Source organism: Phocoena phocoena, chromosome 3, assembly GCF_963924675.1.
Source record: "Phocoena phocoena chromosome 3, mPhoPho1.1, whole genome shotgun sequence".
NCBI lineage: Eukaryota > Metazoa > Chordata > Mammalia > Artiodactyla > Phocoenidae > Phocoena > Phocoena phocoena.
Genome location: NC_089221.1, coordinates 164,894,000 through 164,906,903, shown reverse-complemented (window position 1 = coordinate 164,906,903; position 12,904 = coordinate 164,894,000).

Here is a 12,904-nt window from a genome sequence, read left to right as displayed (position 1 = left end):
ATGTGTTGAAAGGATAATATTTTGGCGATACTGGGTTAAATAGAATATATGATTACAACTAATTGCATCTATTTCTTTCCGACTTTTTAAAATGCGGCTACTGGAAATTGAAAATTACCTATGTGCCCTCATTTGTGGCTTCATCATATGTTTGTCGCTGCTGGTCTAAGATGTCGGCTCCAGGAGGGGTGGGGGGTTGTTTTGTTTTTTAGGCGTCCTAGACACTCCCAGGGGCGGAGGTCTGGGCTTCCCCCTCCCCTAAAGTGGGGAGGCCACGGGGCTCCCTCTCACCTCCACAACCTGCCCACCTGCAAGGTTTGCAGGCTTTGCCTCGGAACTGAGTACGAAATCCCAAATACTTGTTGAATGAATGAATGAACTAACGAACGCGAGCCTGAATGACATCAAAGATATGGCTCTAAGTTAAGATTTATGGTCTGCTCCAACATTAATACCTCAGCTCCCATCTCTCACGGAGCCACCTGGGCTCCCCGTGCCTCTTGTGTGGGGTAGAGGGGCTGGCAGTAGGCTCAGGCAGGCCCATCACGGTGCAGCCCCCAGGGGCGGCTGCCTGGGTGCCTCGCTCCAGTCCCCGGATGAGATCAAGTCTCAGAGTCTGGGACTTCTGGGGACAGAGAAGGAGGGACACGTGGGGAGGGGGACCAGAGTCAAATGTGGGTCTGCAGAGCAGGCTCCACCCGGCCCGGGTCCCCTCCCGGGGACTGGGCTGGCGAGAAGGGGCTGGGCTGCCCGGCAGGCGGGACGGGGACGGAGCCGGGGTGTCTGCTATCGACCGCCTGGGCCGCTGCAGGGAAGGTTTTAGACCCGCCAGCGAGTCCCGCCCAGGGGCGGAGGTCTGGGCTTCCCCCTCCCCTAAAGTGGGGAGGCCACGGGGCTCCCTCTCACCTCCACAACCTGCCCACCTGCAAGGTTTGCAGGCTTTGCCTCGGAACTGAGTACGAAATCCCATTTGCTTCTCACCCCATTGTTATCACGCTGGGTTTGGAATCATTTTCCCTGGCCCTCTTATTGAGAGATCATTTACATCCTTTAAAGTGAGATATGCCTGCGTGCATTGCAGGTGCCTCTGGGCCCTGGGCGGCCACACCATCAGACTATGGAACATTCCCATCTAGAAGGTCCCAGAAGTTTCCCATCTGCCTCATCCCCAACCCTAATCACTATTCTGATTTCTGTCGACATGGGTTACTTTAGCTTTTTTGGAGAATTTCATACAAATAGAGGTTCACACAGGGTGACCTCTTTTGTCTGGCTGCTTCTCCTCGGCAGCTAGCATTCTGAGATCTCTATCCAGTTCCCTTATTAGCAGTTTGTTTCTTTTTCTTGTGGCAGAGTATCCCATGGTATGAACGGACCTCAATTTGTTTATCCATTCTCTCATCCTAGACATTTGGGTTTTTTCCAGTTTTCCGGCAATAACAAATAAAGCTGCTAGGAACATTTGTCAGCAAAGCTTTGCACCGACATATGTTTTCATTTCTCTTGGGTAAATACCTATGCATTGAATTGCTGGGCCGTATGGTGAGTGTGTAACTTCATAACAAACAAACCAACCTGGCAGACTCTTTTTGCACACCTGCAGTGGATGAGAGTTCCAGTTCCTCCACGTCTCGTCAACACTCAGTATCAGCAGCCTCTAATTTTGGCCAACATGCTGATATCTTGTAGCCTGGACCGTTGTAGTCACCTCTGCCTCGAACACCTGCTTCCGCCCTGGCTCCCCCGCTGTTTGTTCACACTTCAGAAATCTGATACATGGTTTGTCGTTAATATTCCCCTTTTTATTATAGAAAAATTTCGTGCATGTGTTAAAGCAGACAGAAGAGTATGAAGAGCCCATAGGGTCCTGTCACCCGACTTTTACGATAACCCACGTTTTGCCCATCTTGTTTCATCTCTTACCTCCCAACGTGTTTTTTCAGGGAGTATTTTATAATCTTTTTTTATTGAAGTATAGTTGATTTACAATGTTGTGTTAATTTCTGCTGTACAGCAAAGTGATTCAGTTATACATATATATACACATTCTTTTTCATATTCTTTTCCATTATGGTTTATCACAGGATATTGCCTATAGTTCCCTGTGCTATACGGTAGGACCTTGTTGTTTATCCATTCTCTATATACAAGTTTGAATCTGCTAATTAAGGGAGTATTTTAAAGCAAAACCCGAGTACCATATTACTTCCGCTAGCATCATAGGAATCTTCTCAAACCATAAATTAGATGACGCATGCCTTGCCTAGGAATTGGCCGGTGGGCGCACATTGCTCTTAGAAAAAATTTCAGATTTCTTCCCATGGCCCTCAGGATGGCTGCTGGTCTCTCTGCCCTCGTGCTCTACCCTTTCCCCTTACTTAATCCCTGCTCCAGGCATATTGTCCTTTTTTTCCCAACCACAGTCCAAGCTCGTTCCTGTCTCAGGGCCTTTGCACATGTTGTTCCTTCTGCCTCAAATGCTCTTCCCCCAGGTATCTGCACGGTTCCTGTGGTAGGCAGCACGTAAGATGGTCTCCAATGGTCCCTGCTTCTTGGTCTTCAGGCACCTGTGTAATTTTCTCATCTTGCGTGGGGGCTGAACCGCTCACTTCTAACCAGTAGGACATGGCAAAGGTGATGGGGTGTCACTTCCAAGATTAGGTTATAAGACTTTGACTTCTGTCCTGCTGGACTCTCCCTCTTGCCAGCACTCTTGTCTCTCGTCCTGATGAAGCCAGTGGCCTTGCGGTAAGCCATCCTATGGAAAGTGGCAAAGAACGGAGAGTAGCCTTCAGCCAACAGCCGGTGGGGAACTGAATTCTGTCTTCAGCCTTGTGTGTGATTCTCCCAAGTTGAGCCTTGAGATGACCATGTAGCCCCAGTGGATGCCCTGAGAGCAGCCTCATGAGTTACAGGACCAGCTAAGTGGCACCCAGATTCCAGACCCCCAAATCATCACAAGATCATCCATGTTGTTGTTTAGAGCCACTAGGTTTTGGGGTAATTTTTTATGCAGGACTACATAAAAAATATAACTCTTTCACCTCCCTCACCTCTTTGCTCAAAAGTCAACTTCTCCATGAGATCTTCCCTGGCCACCCAATTAAAATTGTAACCCATTCCCAGAACTCGCATTCGTCTTCTCTGCTTTACCTTCCTCCTAGAACGTATCAACTTCTATATTATTTAACTAATTCATTGTCTCCCTCTCTGTTGGAACATTGGCTCAGGGAGGACAGGGGCCTCTGTTTTGTTCATTGCTGCATCCCCAGTCTTAGGACACTGCTGGGTACATAGTAGGTCTCGCTGGATCTAAAGACACACCTACCATTGACCTAGCAACCCTACTTCTTGGGTGTACACACAAAAGAATTGAAGGCAGGGTCTCAAAGAGATATCTGTGCACCCATGTTCACAGCAGCATTATTCCCAGTAGCTAAAACATGGAAGTAAACCAAGTGTCCATCCATCGATGCATGGATTACCAAAATGTGGTATATTCATACAATGGAATATTATTCAGCTTTAAAAAGGAAGGAAATTTTGCAATATGCTACAACACGGATGAAACTTGAGGACAGTGTGCTCGGTGAAGTAATCCAGCCACACGAAGACAAATACTGTATGATTCCACTTATGTGAGGTTTCTAGATTAGTCAAAATCGTAAAGACAGAAAGTAGAAGGGTGGTTGCCAAGGACTGGGGGAGGGGGCAGGGGGAGTTATTATTTAATGGAACAGTTTCGGATTTACAAGATAAAAAGAGTTCTGGGGATGGTTGGTGGTGTTGGTTGTACAACAAAGTGAAGGTACTTAATACCGCTGAACTGTTAAGCTTAAAAACGGTTACAATTAAAAAACGGTAAATGTTATGTTATATGTATTTTAACACACATACACGCGAAGATGCACTTACTGTACCATCCTGTCCCCCTGGGGGTGGGGCTTGGTTACCAGCTTCAAGTTTAATAGTCAGAGGTCGTGGGTTGGGTTCCTGGGTGTCCCCCCTCCCTCTGTTGACTTGAGCAGTGTGTGTATCATTCCTGCCTCCCATCAGGTCTACTTGACTTTCACATCTTCCCAGCTTCTCAGGAATTTTTCAGGGATGGGAAATCCCCTTCCTGCCCAAATATGGAAGCAGAAAGCATTCATCTGTCTACTGAGCTGGAGGCCTTGGCTTTGACTCCACCCTTTGTCCCTTCTGCAGCTGCCTCTGGCCAGCCTTGATGGGCAGAGGGGTCTGGGAACCCATGTGTGTGTGTGTAGAGGGGGTCATCCGCTCTGGGGACACTGTCCTGCGTGAATCACATTTTGGAGGGGCCTCTCACAGCCATCCCCCCACGCCCCATCCATGGATGTATCAGCCACTGCAGGGCCCAGCAGGTCCACTCAGCCCTCCCTGCCCTTTATCAACAGCTTACATTCACAAAGCAGTTGCGTGCCCAGCACCATACATCCCTGGAAGCTCACAGTTTGTCTCCATACTGGATGCTCTTCCATTTGCCTTCTTATGGACTGAATTGTGTCCCCCCTCAAATTCATATGTTGAAGCCCTACCCCCTAATATGACCGTATGTGGAGACAGGGCCTTTAAGGAGGTAATTAAGGTTAAATAAGGGAGTTCCCCGGTTGTCTAGTGCTCAGGATTCAGCACTTTCACTGCCACGGCCTGGGTTCAATCCCTGGTCAGGGAACGGAGATCTCACAAGCCCAGCGGCGTGGAAACCAGGAAGAGAGGTCTCAGCGGAAACCAACTCTGCTGGCACCTTGGTCGGTCTCCTGACCGCTTTCACTCTCCAGAACTGAGAAAATAAATGTCTGTTGTTTAAGCAACCTGCTCTTTGTTTTGGCAGCCCAAGCTGATTGAGACAGGGTAGTAACAGCTCCCAGCTCCTGGCAGCCCCGGGTGCATCACCACCCCCTGCTGATTTCCCTGGATGTGGCCCACGCCTTCACTGAGGCTTCTGGCATCCTCCACTTAGCAGCCCACTGGGATCACCTAAGGAGCTTTAACAATGCTGACCCCTGACCCCACCCCCAGAGAACCTAAGGCAATTGGGTGAGGCTGGCTTTGGGGAGTTTTCAACTCCCAGGTGATTCTAACGTGCAGACAGGGTGAAGAATTGCCGATCTAGAATGGTGTTTCTCAACCAGAGGGGATTCTGCCCGCCCCCATCCCCAGGAGACATTTGGCAATATCTGGAGACATTTTTGGTTGTCTCACTTGGGGCATGGATGCTACCAGCATATAGTGGGTGGAGGCTGGGGTTGTTGCTAAGCAACCTACAATGCACCCGACAGGACCCTGTAACAATGGCCCAGCCTTAAGTGTCAGTATTGCTAAAGTCCAGAAACCCTGCTCTAGAGGTACGTGAGCCACGTATTCCCTCCGTGAAGGGGCATGACACCACGTTGGGGGTAGGTACTATTCTATACCCATTTTGCAGAAGGGAAAACTGAGGCTCAGAGAGAAGAAGTAACTTGGCCATGCTCAGACAGCAGAGCTGGTGCTCGCACTGCTGTCTAGCAGACAAAGCAGCAAAAAGTGCCTACAATGTACTGAGGAGGAGACGGAGGTGGGCGGTAATAAAGCCCATTGTTACACAAATTGATTCAGCAGCCAGCCTGTCACTCTCTGGCTCTGTGCCTCTAGCCCCGCGCTTTATCTTACAGCGCCTCATGTTCCTACTCATAAAATACAGATTTGGCAGTAATGATACCTGCATGGGTAGTCACTGCAGGGAGCTCAGAGGATGCTGGGCTGTTTAGGGGGCAGGGCCGGCAGGAGGGTGGGATGGGGTCTTCTCAGAGTGGGTAGGGAAGACTTGGTTATTATTTGGAGAAAGATCATGCCAGGCCGGGGAACAGTGAGTGAAATGGCCCTGGAATGGAAGGCAGGAAGGCCTGCTTCACCTTCCTCCTTCTCCTCCCTTCTTCCTGAGCCCAAATTGCAAAAGGACCAATTCCAGGCCAGGAGATGACACCAATTGGTGTAATTGAGTTGGATCAAACTGGCTCCCAAGAGCCAATTATGCATATCTCTTCCTAGCTCAGGGCTCAGATATCAGATATCACATTCACAGCCTGAAATCTGCCAAGATGGGAGAATTTACACCATGGAAATTGGCAAACACTATAAACAGATGCCCTTGCCCCAGCTGGTTTATGAGCACACTGTAGCTTACACCCATCTGGAGACCCCCTCATGCCCGCTGTCTCAGTCCATTGGGGCTGCTATAACAAAATGCCATAGACTGGGTGGCTTATAAACAATAAACATTGATTTCCCACAGTTCTGGAGGCTGGAAGTCCAAGATCAAGACGCAGGCAGATTCGGTGTCCAGTGAGACTCTCTTCTGCTTCATAAATGGTGTCTTCTCACTGTGTCCTCACACAGTGGAAAGGGCCAGGTAGCTCTCTGGGGTCTCTTTTATAAGGGCACTAATTCCATTCATGGGGACCCTGCCCTCATGAGCTAATCACCTTCCAAAGGCCCCCACCTCCTAATATTATCACCTTGGGGGTTAAGATGTCAACATGTGAATCTGGGGGGGAAATAACATTCAGTCAAGAGCTCCCCCTTCTCCCTCTCAGTGACATCACTTTCACAGCTTGAAACTGACCAAGGTGGGAGAATTTACACCATGTAAATTGGCAAACATTACAGATCCCAGCTGGTTTACCAGCACACCATTGCTTACACCCCAGGACAGCTGCCCCAACTGACACCTGCCCACCCACCTTTCAAGATAGGCAAAACCCCTTGCCCTCAGGTGCAGCAAGGCAGGAGGCCGGCCTGGTGGAGGAGGCAGCTGACAAACAAGCATCATGTCAGAGAGTGACAAAAGAAATGTCATGAGGAAAACTAAAATGGGTAGAGAGAAAATGAGGGATAGGGGCTGCATTTTAGACTGAGCATCCCTCTCTATCCTTTTTGTAGCCCTCCCCCACTCCCCTGCATCTTCCTGCATCCCACCCTTCCCCCATCAGCCACTTGAACGCCACACATGTCTTTGCATGACCTGAATCTTTTCTTTTACCCCTTCCTCCCTCTCCCCACCCTGGGTCCTTCTTAAAGCCCTTGCCCAGAGGCCCTGGGTCTGTCCTGCTCCCTGGAATTTTCATCACACAGAAATTCGTCAGGTCCAAGCACATTTCTGCTCAAAGGACTCACCTTCACCTGAAACTGGCTTTGCTGCCTGCTCTGGGAAGCGTCTTGGCTCCTGTTTGAATGGACGAACATAGCAGTGGCTTGAAGGTCACCCTGCCCTATTGGGAGCTCCATGGTCATCGCCTTACTCCATCCACCCCAACATCACAGCCACTGAAGGGGTTCCTTAGGCTGGTGGTAGCTCCCCTTCCCATCAGCCACTGGGCAGGCCCAAGGCTTTTTTGTCCCACCATGAGAGTGCGTTGGGGAGAGTGCCTATGGTCTCTCCCCAACACACACTATGGTCCAGCCTTCTTTGCTCTGTCCTGCCTCAGTTTCCCCATCTGCTCACCCCAGCCTCTCCCAGAGGAGGCTTTGGGGATGAATTTCCAGACACACACGGATGATGCAATGCTACCTCTCCCTCGTTCCTTCTCATGCCAGTGTGGGCCCAGCGCAGGAGGGCCCAGGGGGTCGGAGAACTCTAGATACTTCTCAGATCGTCACACCAGTCAAACTTGGAGCCCAAATGGTGGCGATTCCCTCTGAGCTTAGACCAGACCACTCCCATCCTCCCAGCAGCTGGGAACCCTCCAAAATCTTAGACACCTAGATGAGCCCCCCTCCCCAGCTGTGCCCACACTGCACCCCCAAATCCTGCAGCTGAAGCCAGAAGCCATATCTTCTGTTTATAGATCAGTGAGGAGGGAGGGGGGTTGGCAAGTTTTAAAAGCTCATTAAGGCCTGCGTTCTTTTTATAGATGAGGTTTCCTGCGTCTTTCCTTTCCTCCACCCCCTTCCGCCCCTCCCTGCTTTCCGAACACCGTATTTATTTGAGTTAGAAAAATAATGAGGTCCCTGAGGTTGTACACAACACATTGGCTCTCTAATCAAAGTATTGCTGTGGAATTAAAAATATAGAGAAATCTCTGTGTGTTGGAGTGTGGGCTGCTGGCTGTGGACGCAGGGCACATTCACCCAATACCACCCTAGCTCCACCAGACTGGCTTCAGGGGAGGGACATAATTAGTTGTTTTCCAGCAAAGTCTCCGGGGTGGAGAGTGGGGTTGAAATGCCCACGGGGTTGTGGGATGGAGTGTAGCTTCCTCAGAAGGCATCCAGGGCTGAAAGAAAGAAGGACCGAGGGGCTGGATCCCGCCAGGCTGGATGTGGTCTGGGTTGGAGCCTCAGGGAACAGGGCCCCCAGGTGGGGAGGCCAGATTGGGTGCAGAAAGCAAGGAGGCCATCAGAGAGGGAGACCCCCAGGAGTGCACTCAGTCTGAGGGGCCGAGGGACCCCACTATTTCAACCGCAGTGTATTAGATTGAATAGAGTTTCTCTCCCTCCCCAAATTCCTGTCCAGTGGGAACCTCAGAATGTGACCTGGGTCTTTGCAGATAAAATCAGTTAAGGCTCTGGAGATGAGATTCTTAAGCAATGGGCCCTAAATCCAATGACTTGGTGTCGTTATTTTTATTTATTTCTTTTTCTTTTTTAAAGAAGGACTTTTTAAAAAATTGGTTTTTGGCCGTGTCGTGAGGCACGTGGGATCTTAGTTCCCCGACCAGGGATCAAACCTGCACCCCCTGCTCTGGAAGCGCAGAGTCTTAACCACTGGACCACCAGGGAAATCTCTGACTGGTGTCTTTAGACTAGAGAAAAGAGAAGGATATTCTGACACAGAGAGACACAGAGAGGAGGAAGCCATGTGAGGACAGAGATTGGAGGGATGCAGCCACAAGCCAAGGGGCATCTGCAGCCACCAGAAGCTAGAAGAGACCAGGAAGCATCCTCCCCCAGGGACTTCCGAGGGAGCACGGCCCTGCCCACACCTTCGTCTTGGACTTCAGGCCTTCAGAACTGTCAGAGGATACATTTCAGTTGTTTTTTGTTTTTTTTTTTGCGGTACGCGGGTCTCTCACTGTTGTGGTCTCTCCCGCCGCAAAGCACAGGTTCCGGACGCGCAGGCCCAGCGGCCATGGCTCACGGGTCCAGCCGCTCCGCGGCATGTGGGATCTTCCCGGACCGGGGCACGAACCCGCGTCCCCTGCATCGGCAGGCAGACTCCCAACCACTGCGCCAGCAGGGAAGCCCCATTTCAGTTGTTTTAAGCCACCTGGTTTGTGGTCATTTGTTATAGCAGCCACAGGAAGCCCCTGTCCCTAAAACCCTCCATGGACCCGGCTCACTTAGAACTAAATGCTGACCCCTGACGGTGACCCCCACCCCCCAGGACCCTGGGGGCAGGCGGCTTCTGCCTTCCCTTGGCCTCCTCGCCTTCATCTATCCCTCTCATTCCCCAGCTCTGGACACAGAGGTTTCCCTGCAGCCAGGTGGACACCCACCTCTTGGCCTTTGCCTGTGCTGTTCCCCCTGCCGGCAGCTCTTCTCTGTGTCTCTCCTCACTCAAATCTCAGCCTACGGACCCTACCTTCCCTCCATCATGCTTCATTCTGGCTTTATTAGTATTTTTTTTAATATCCCTTATCGCGACCTCAGATACACCCACGTGTTTGTTTAGTGTCTATCTCTCCAGGACGTCAGCCCCATTCTGGCAGGGATTTTTATCTCGTTCACCCCGGTGCCCCCAGAGAACAGAACGGGGTCAGACAGAGGAGGTGCTCAATCAAATATGCAAAATGAATCCGTGAAGGAACAATGACGAAGGAACTCAGTCCTCCTCATCGCCCCACACCTGAGGCCCGTGGGGTGCTGGGTTTTGCCGGTTCTGGTTACAGAAGGGTGGCTCTCTCTCTAAATCTGCCCAGTCCTAAAGCAGAGGGATCTGAGCGTCGTCAGGCTTGTGGGGAGCTGAGCTGAGCCCTGTTCCCCTCCCGCCCTGCCCCTCCCCGGCCTGCCTGGGCCAGAGCAGCGCAGCCCGTGACATTTACACAGTCTTAGGGTGGCTTTGGCGGAGGGGAGTGGGGGCCCAGGCAGGGGAAACCACAAGTGTTTGCAGAGCCTGCGTGTGTTCGTGTGCACATGTGAGGATGTGTGAGTGTGGGACTGATGCAACCGTGTGTGATTGCATGAATGTGAGAAAGTGTGAGAACTCGAGGGTGTAGGAGTTTTTGTACACACCTCCTGGGCGTCTGACCCGGTTCTGGGCACCGGGGTGAACAAGATAAATCCCTGCCTGCACTGGGCTGACTGACATCCCGGAGAGACAGACACAAACCATACACCTGTGTGTGTATGTGAAGTTGAGATAAGTGTGATGGTGAGTGTGCAAGAGTGTGTGAGGCTGTGTGAGTGTATAGAGACGCGGATGTGTGTGTGACAGTGTATGGCTGTAGATCTATAAGAATGTGTGACTGTGAGAATTTGAGGATGTGAGAGTGTGTGTGTGAATGTGTGTGTGGACGTGTAGGTGTGAATTATGAGTGCATAAATGTGAGATTGTGTAGCCGAGAATTTGAGGGTGCGGAGCGTATGAGAACGTGTGTGTGTGTGATTGTGTGTGTGAGGATTTGTGTGACGGTGTGTATGCAAGTGTGTGTGTGTGTGAAGCTACGTGTGTGGGTGTGTGAGAATTTGTGTGAGTGTGTGCCGTGAATCTGTGTGAGTGTGGATGTGTGTGAGTGCACAACTGACCATGTGCGACTGTATGAGAATTTGAGGTGTGGAGGCTGTGTCACTGAGTGTGGAATGTGTGAGTGTGTGGATGTGTGAGAATGTGGGGTTGTGTGGGAACTTGAGGGGGGCACGAGGGTGTGAGCATATGACTAGATGAGTGTGAAGTGTGTGTTTGGAAGACCAGGTGACTTGCTTGCCCAGGACGTACACGCACCCTGAGCCTCGGCCTCCCTGGACCTACCCACACGGCTCACTCCATTGCTGTCTCTCCTTCCCCACATCCATCCCTTTCTCCTCAGGGCTTGCTTCTTCCCTCTTCCCAGGCTTCTCTTCCCTTCCTTTAATTTGGGTACTTGGACTTCTCACTTGGGGCCTGTCTACCTCATCTCCGTCCCGCGCAGGAAGGTCAGGAGGCCGGGCCACTGCGGAGTCCTCTGCGCCCGGGGAGGTGCTGGGACCAGGGAGGTGGAAGGAGACGCCGGCTGGGATCTGTGAGGCTGTTTCCACCCACAGATTCTTCCTGGCCCTTTGCTCACAGACATGGGAGCCCCATAGAGGAAAGGGGGAGGGGGGCCTGAAAACCGACTCTCTCCACGTGGTTTCCCACGCTGCAGGTTAGAGGCACCAGGGGGACCTTCAAAATGTCCCTGGTGTCTTGTTGGCCCACCAGCCGGCTGCACCCCGAGCCTGGGAGTAGAGTCTCATCCTTGGCACTGCTGACATTCGGGGCCCGATCGTTCTCTGCGGGGACCCTCCCGTGCCCTGTAGGGTGTTTAGCAGTATCCCTGGCCTCCACCCACTACCCGTGGGTAGAAACACCCCCCTCCTTGAGTTGGGACAACTAAATATGGCTCCAGACATGGCCATATTGCCCTTGGGGGACAGAATCGCCCCCCCCACACCCCCCCGTGAGCACCTCTGGGCTGGGGGGACAGGTGGGCCTCGGATGGGTGCCCAAACCCAGTACTCCCAGAAAGCTCTGGTCCTTCCTTGGCATGGGTTGGGGGGGATTCTTTTCTGCCACATCCTCCCCCAAAGCCCCTGGGATGAGGAGAGTAAGGGGGGGAACAGAGAATAAATGTGACAGGACTTGGCAGGGACTGCGGGCCCAGGACTGCTAGAAGCTGGGGGTGGGGCTCCCCCTCAGATGCCCTTAGCACCGGTGGGCCCTGTAGGAAATGATTTCCACCTGCCTTCTAAGCAGCTGCTGCCCCAAGGCCGCAGATTTGCCAGGCGGAGGCGGTGAGAGCTGGGGGCGCTGGGCCGCAAGATGGATGAGGGTGACTGGCGGTGGGGCGAGGGAGGGAGGGAGCGCTCAGTGGGCCCCGGGCGGTGAGCGGAGGATCCCTGAGACTGTGTTCCTGAGTGGTGGTAACAACAGTGCCTGATTTATAGGTTGTTGTGAAGATTTAAATGTGCACAGATCTCAGAACGGTGCCTGGAACACTGAAGATGATAGGTAAGTGTTTGCTAAACAAAAATAAGGTGAATGATGGGGCTAAGCCCGCTATATATGGCCGATGGCCACTTCTGGAGGCACTGCTAGTGCCCCCACCCAAACTAGATTCCATTTTCTGGGCCAGCACACCCATCTACTTCTTCCTTCAGTGTTGGCTGGCTAATGGCTCTCACCTGCCCCTCCTCTGGAGAATGTCTTGTGCTGGTGAAAGCTCCCTTCTCTGGAGATGCCAGGGGGGCTTCTACTCCTCCCAGGTGCAGCCCACAGCCAATGGCTGTCTGGTAGGGTTGCTAAGGGCCAGCCCCTTTGCCTCAAGCTGAAACAACTATATGGGGCAATTCACACTCCGGAGCTCCCCCCACCCCATGGGATCAGGCTGCAGCTGGACCCACATCCTGCCTGAGCCCCTTCCTCTGTCACATCCTGCTTCTCTCACTCTCTCTCTCTCCTGAGAGTTCTCTCCACCAAAAACAGGCGTCTATGTCCCCATTCAGGTTCTGCTTCTGGGTAGATGCTCTGAACTGGACTGAGTGTATGTGTCTGTCCACCAAATTCACCCATCATTATCTATTGCTACTGGGATGAATTACCTCCAAACACAGTGGCTTAAAAACAACAAACGTTTATCATCTCACAGTCTCTGAAGACCAGGAATCTGAGCTCAGGGTTTCTCATGAGGTTGTCGTCAGGATGTGGTGGGGACTGCAGTCATCTGAAGGC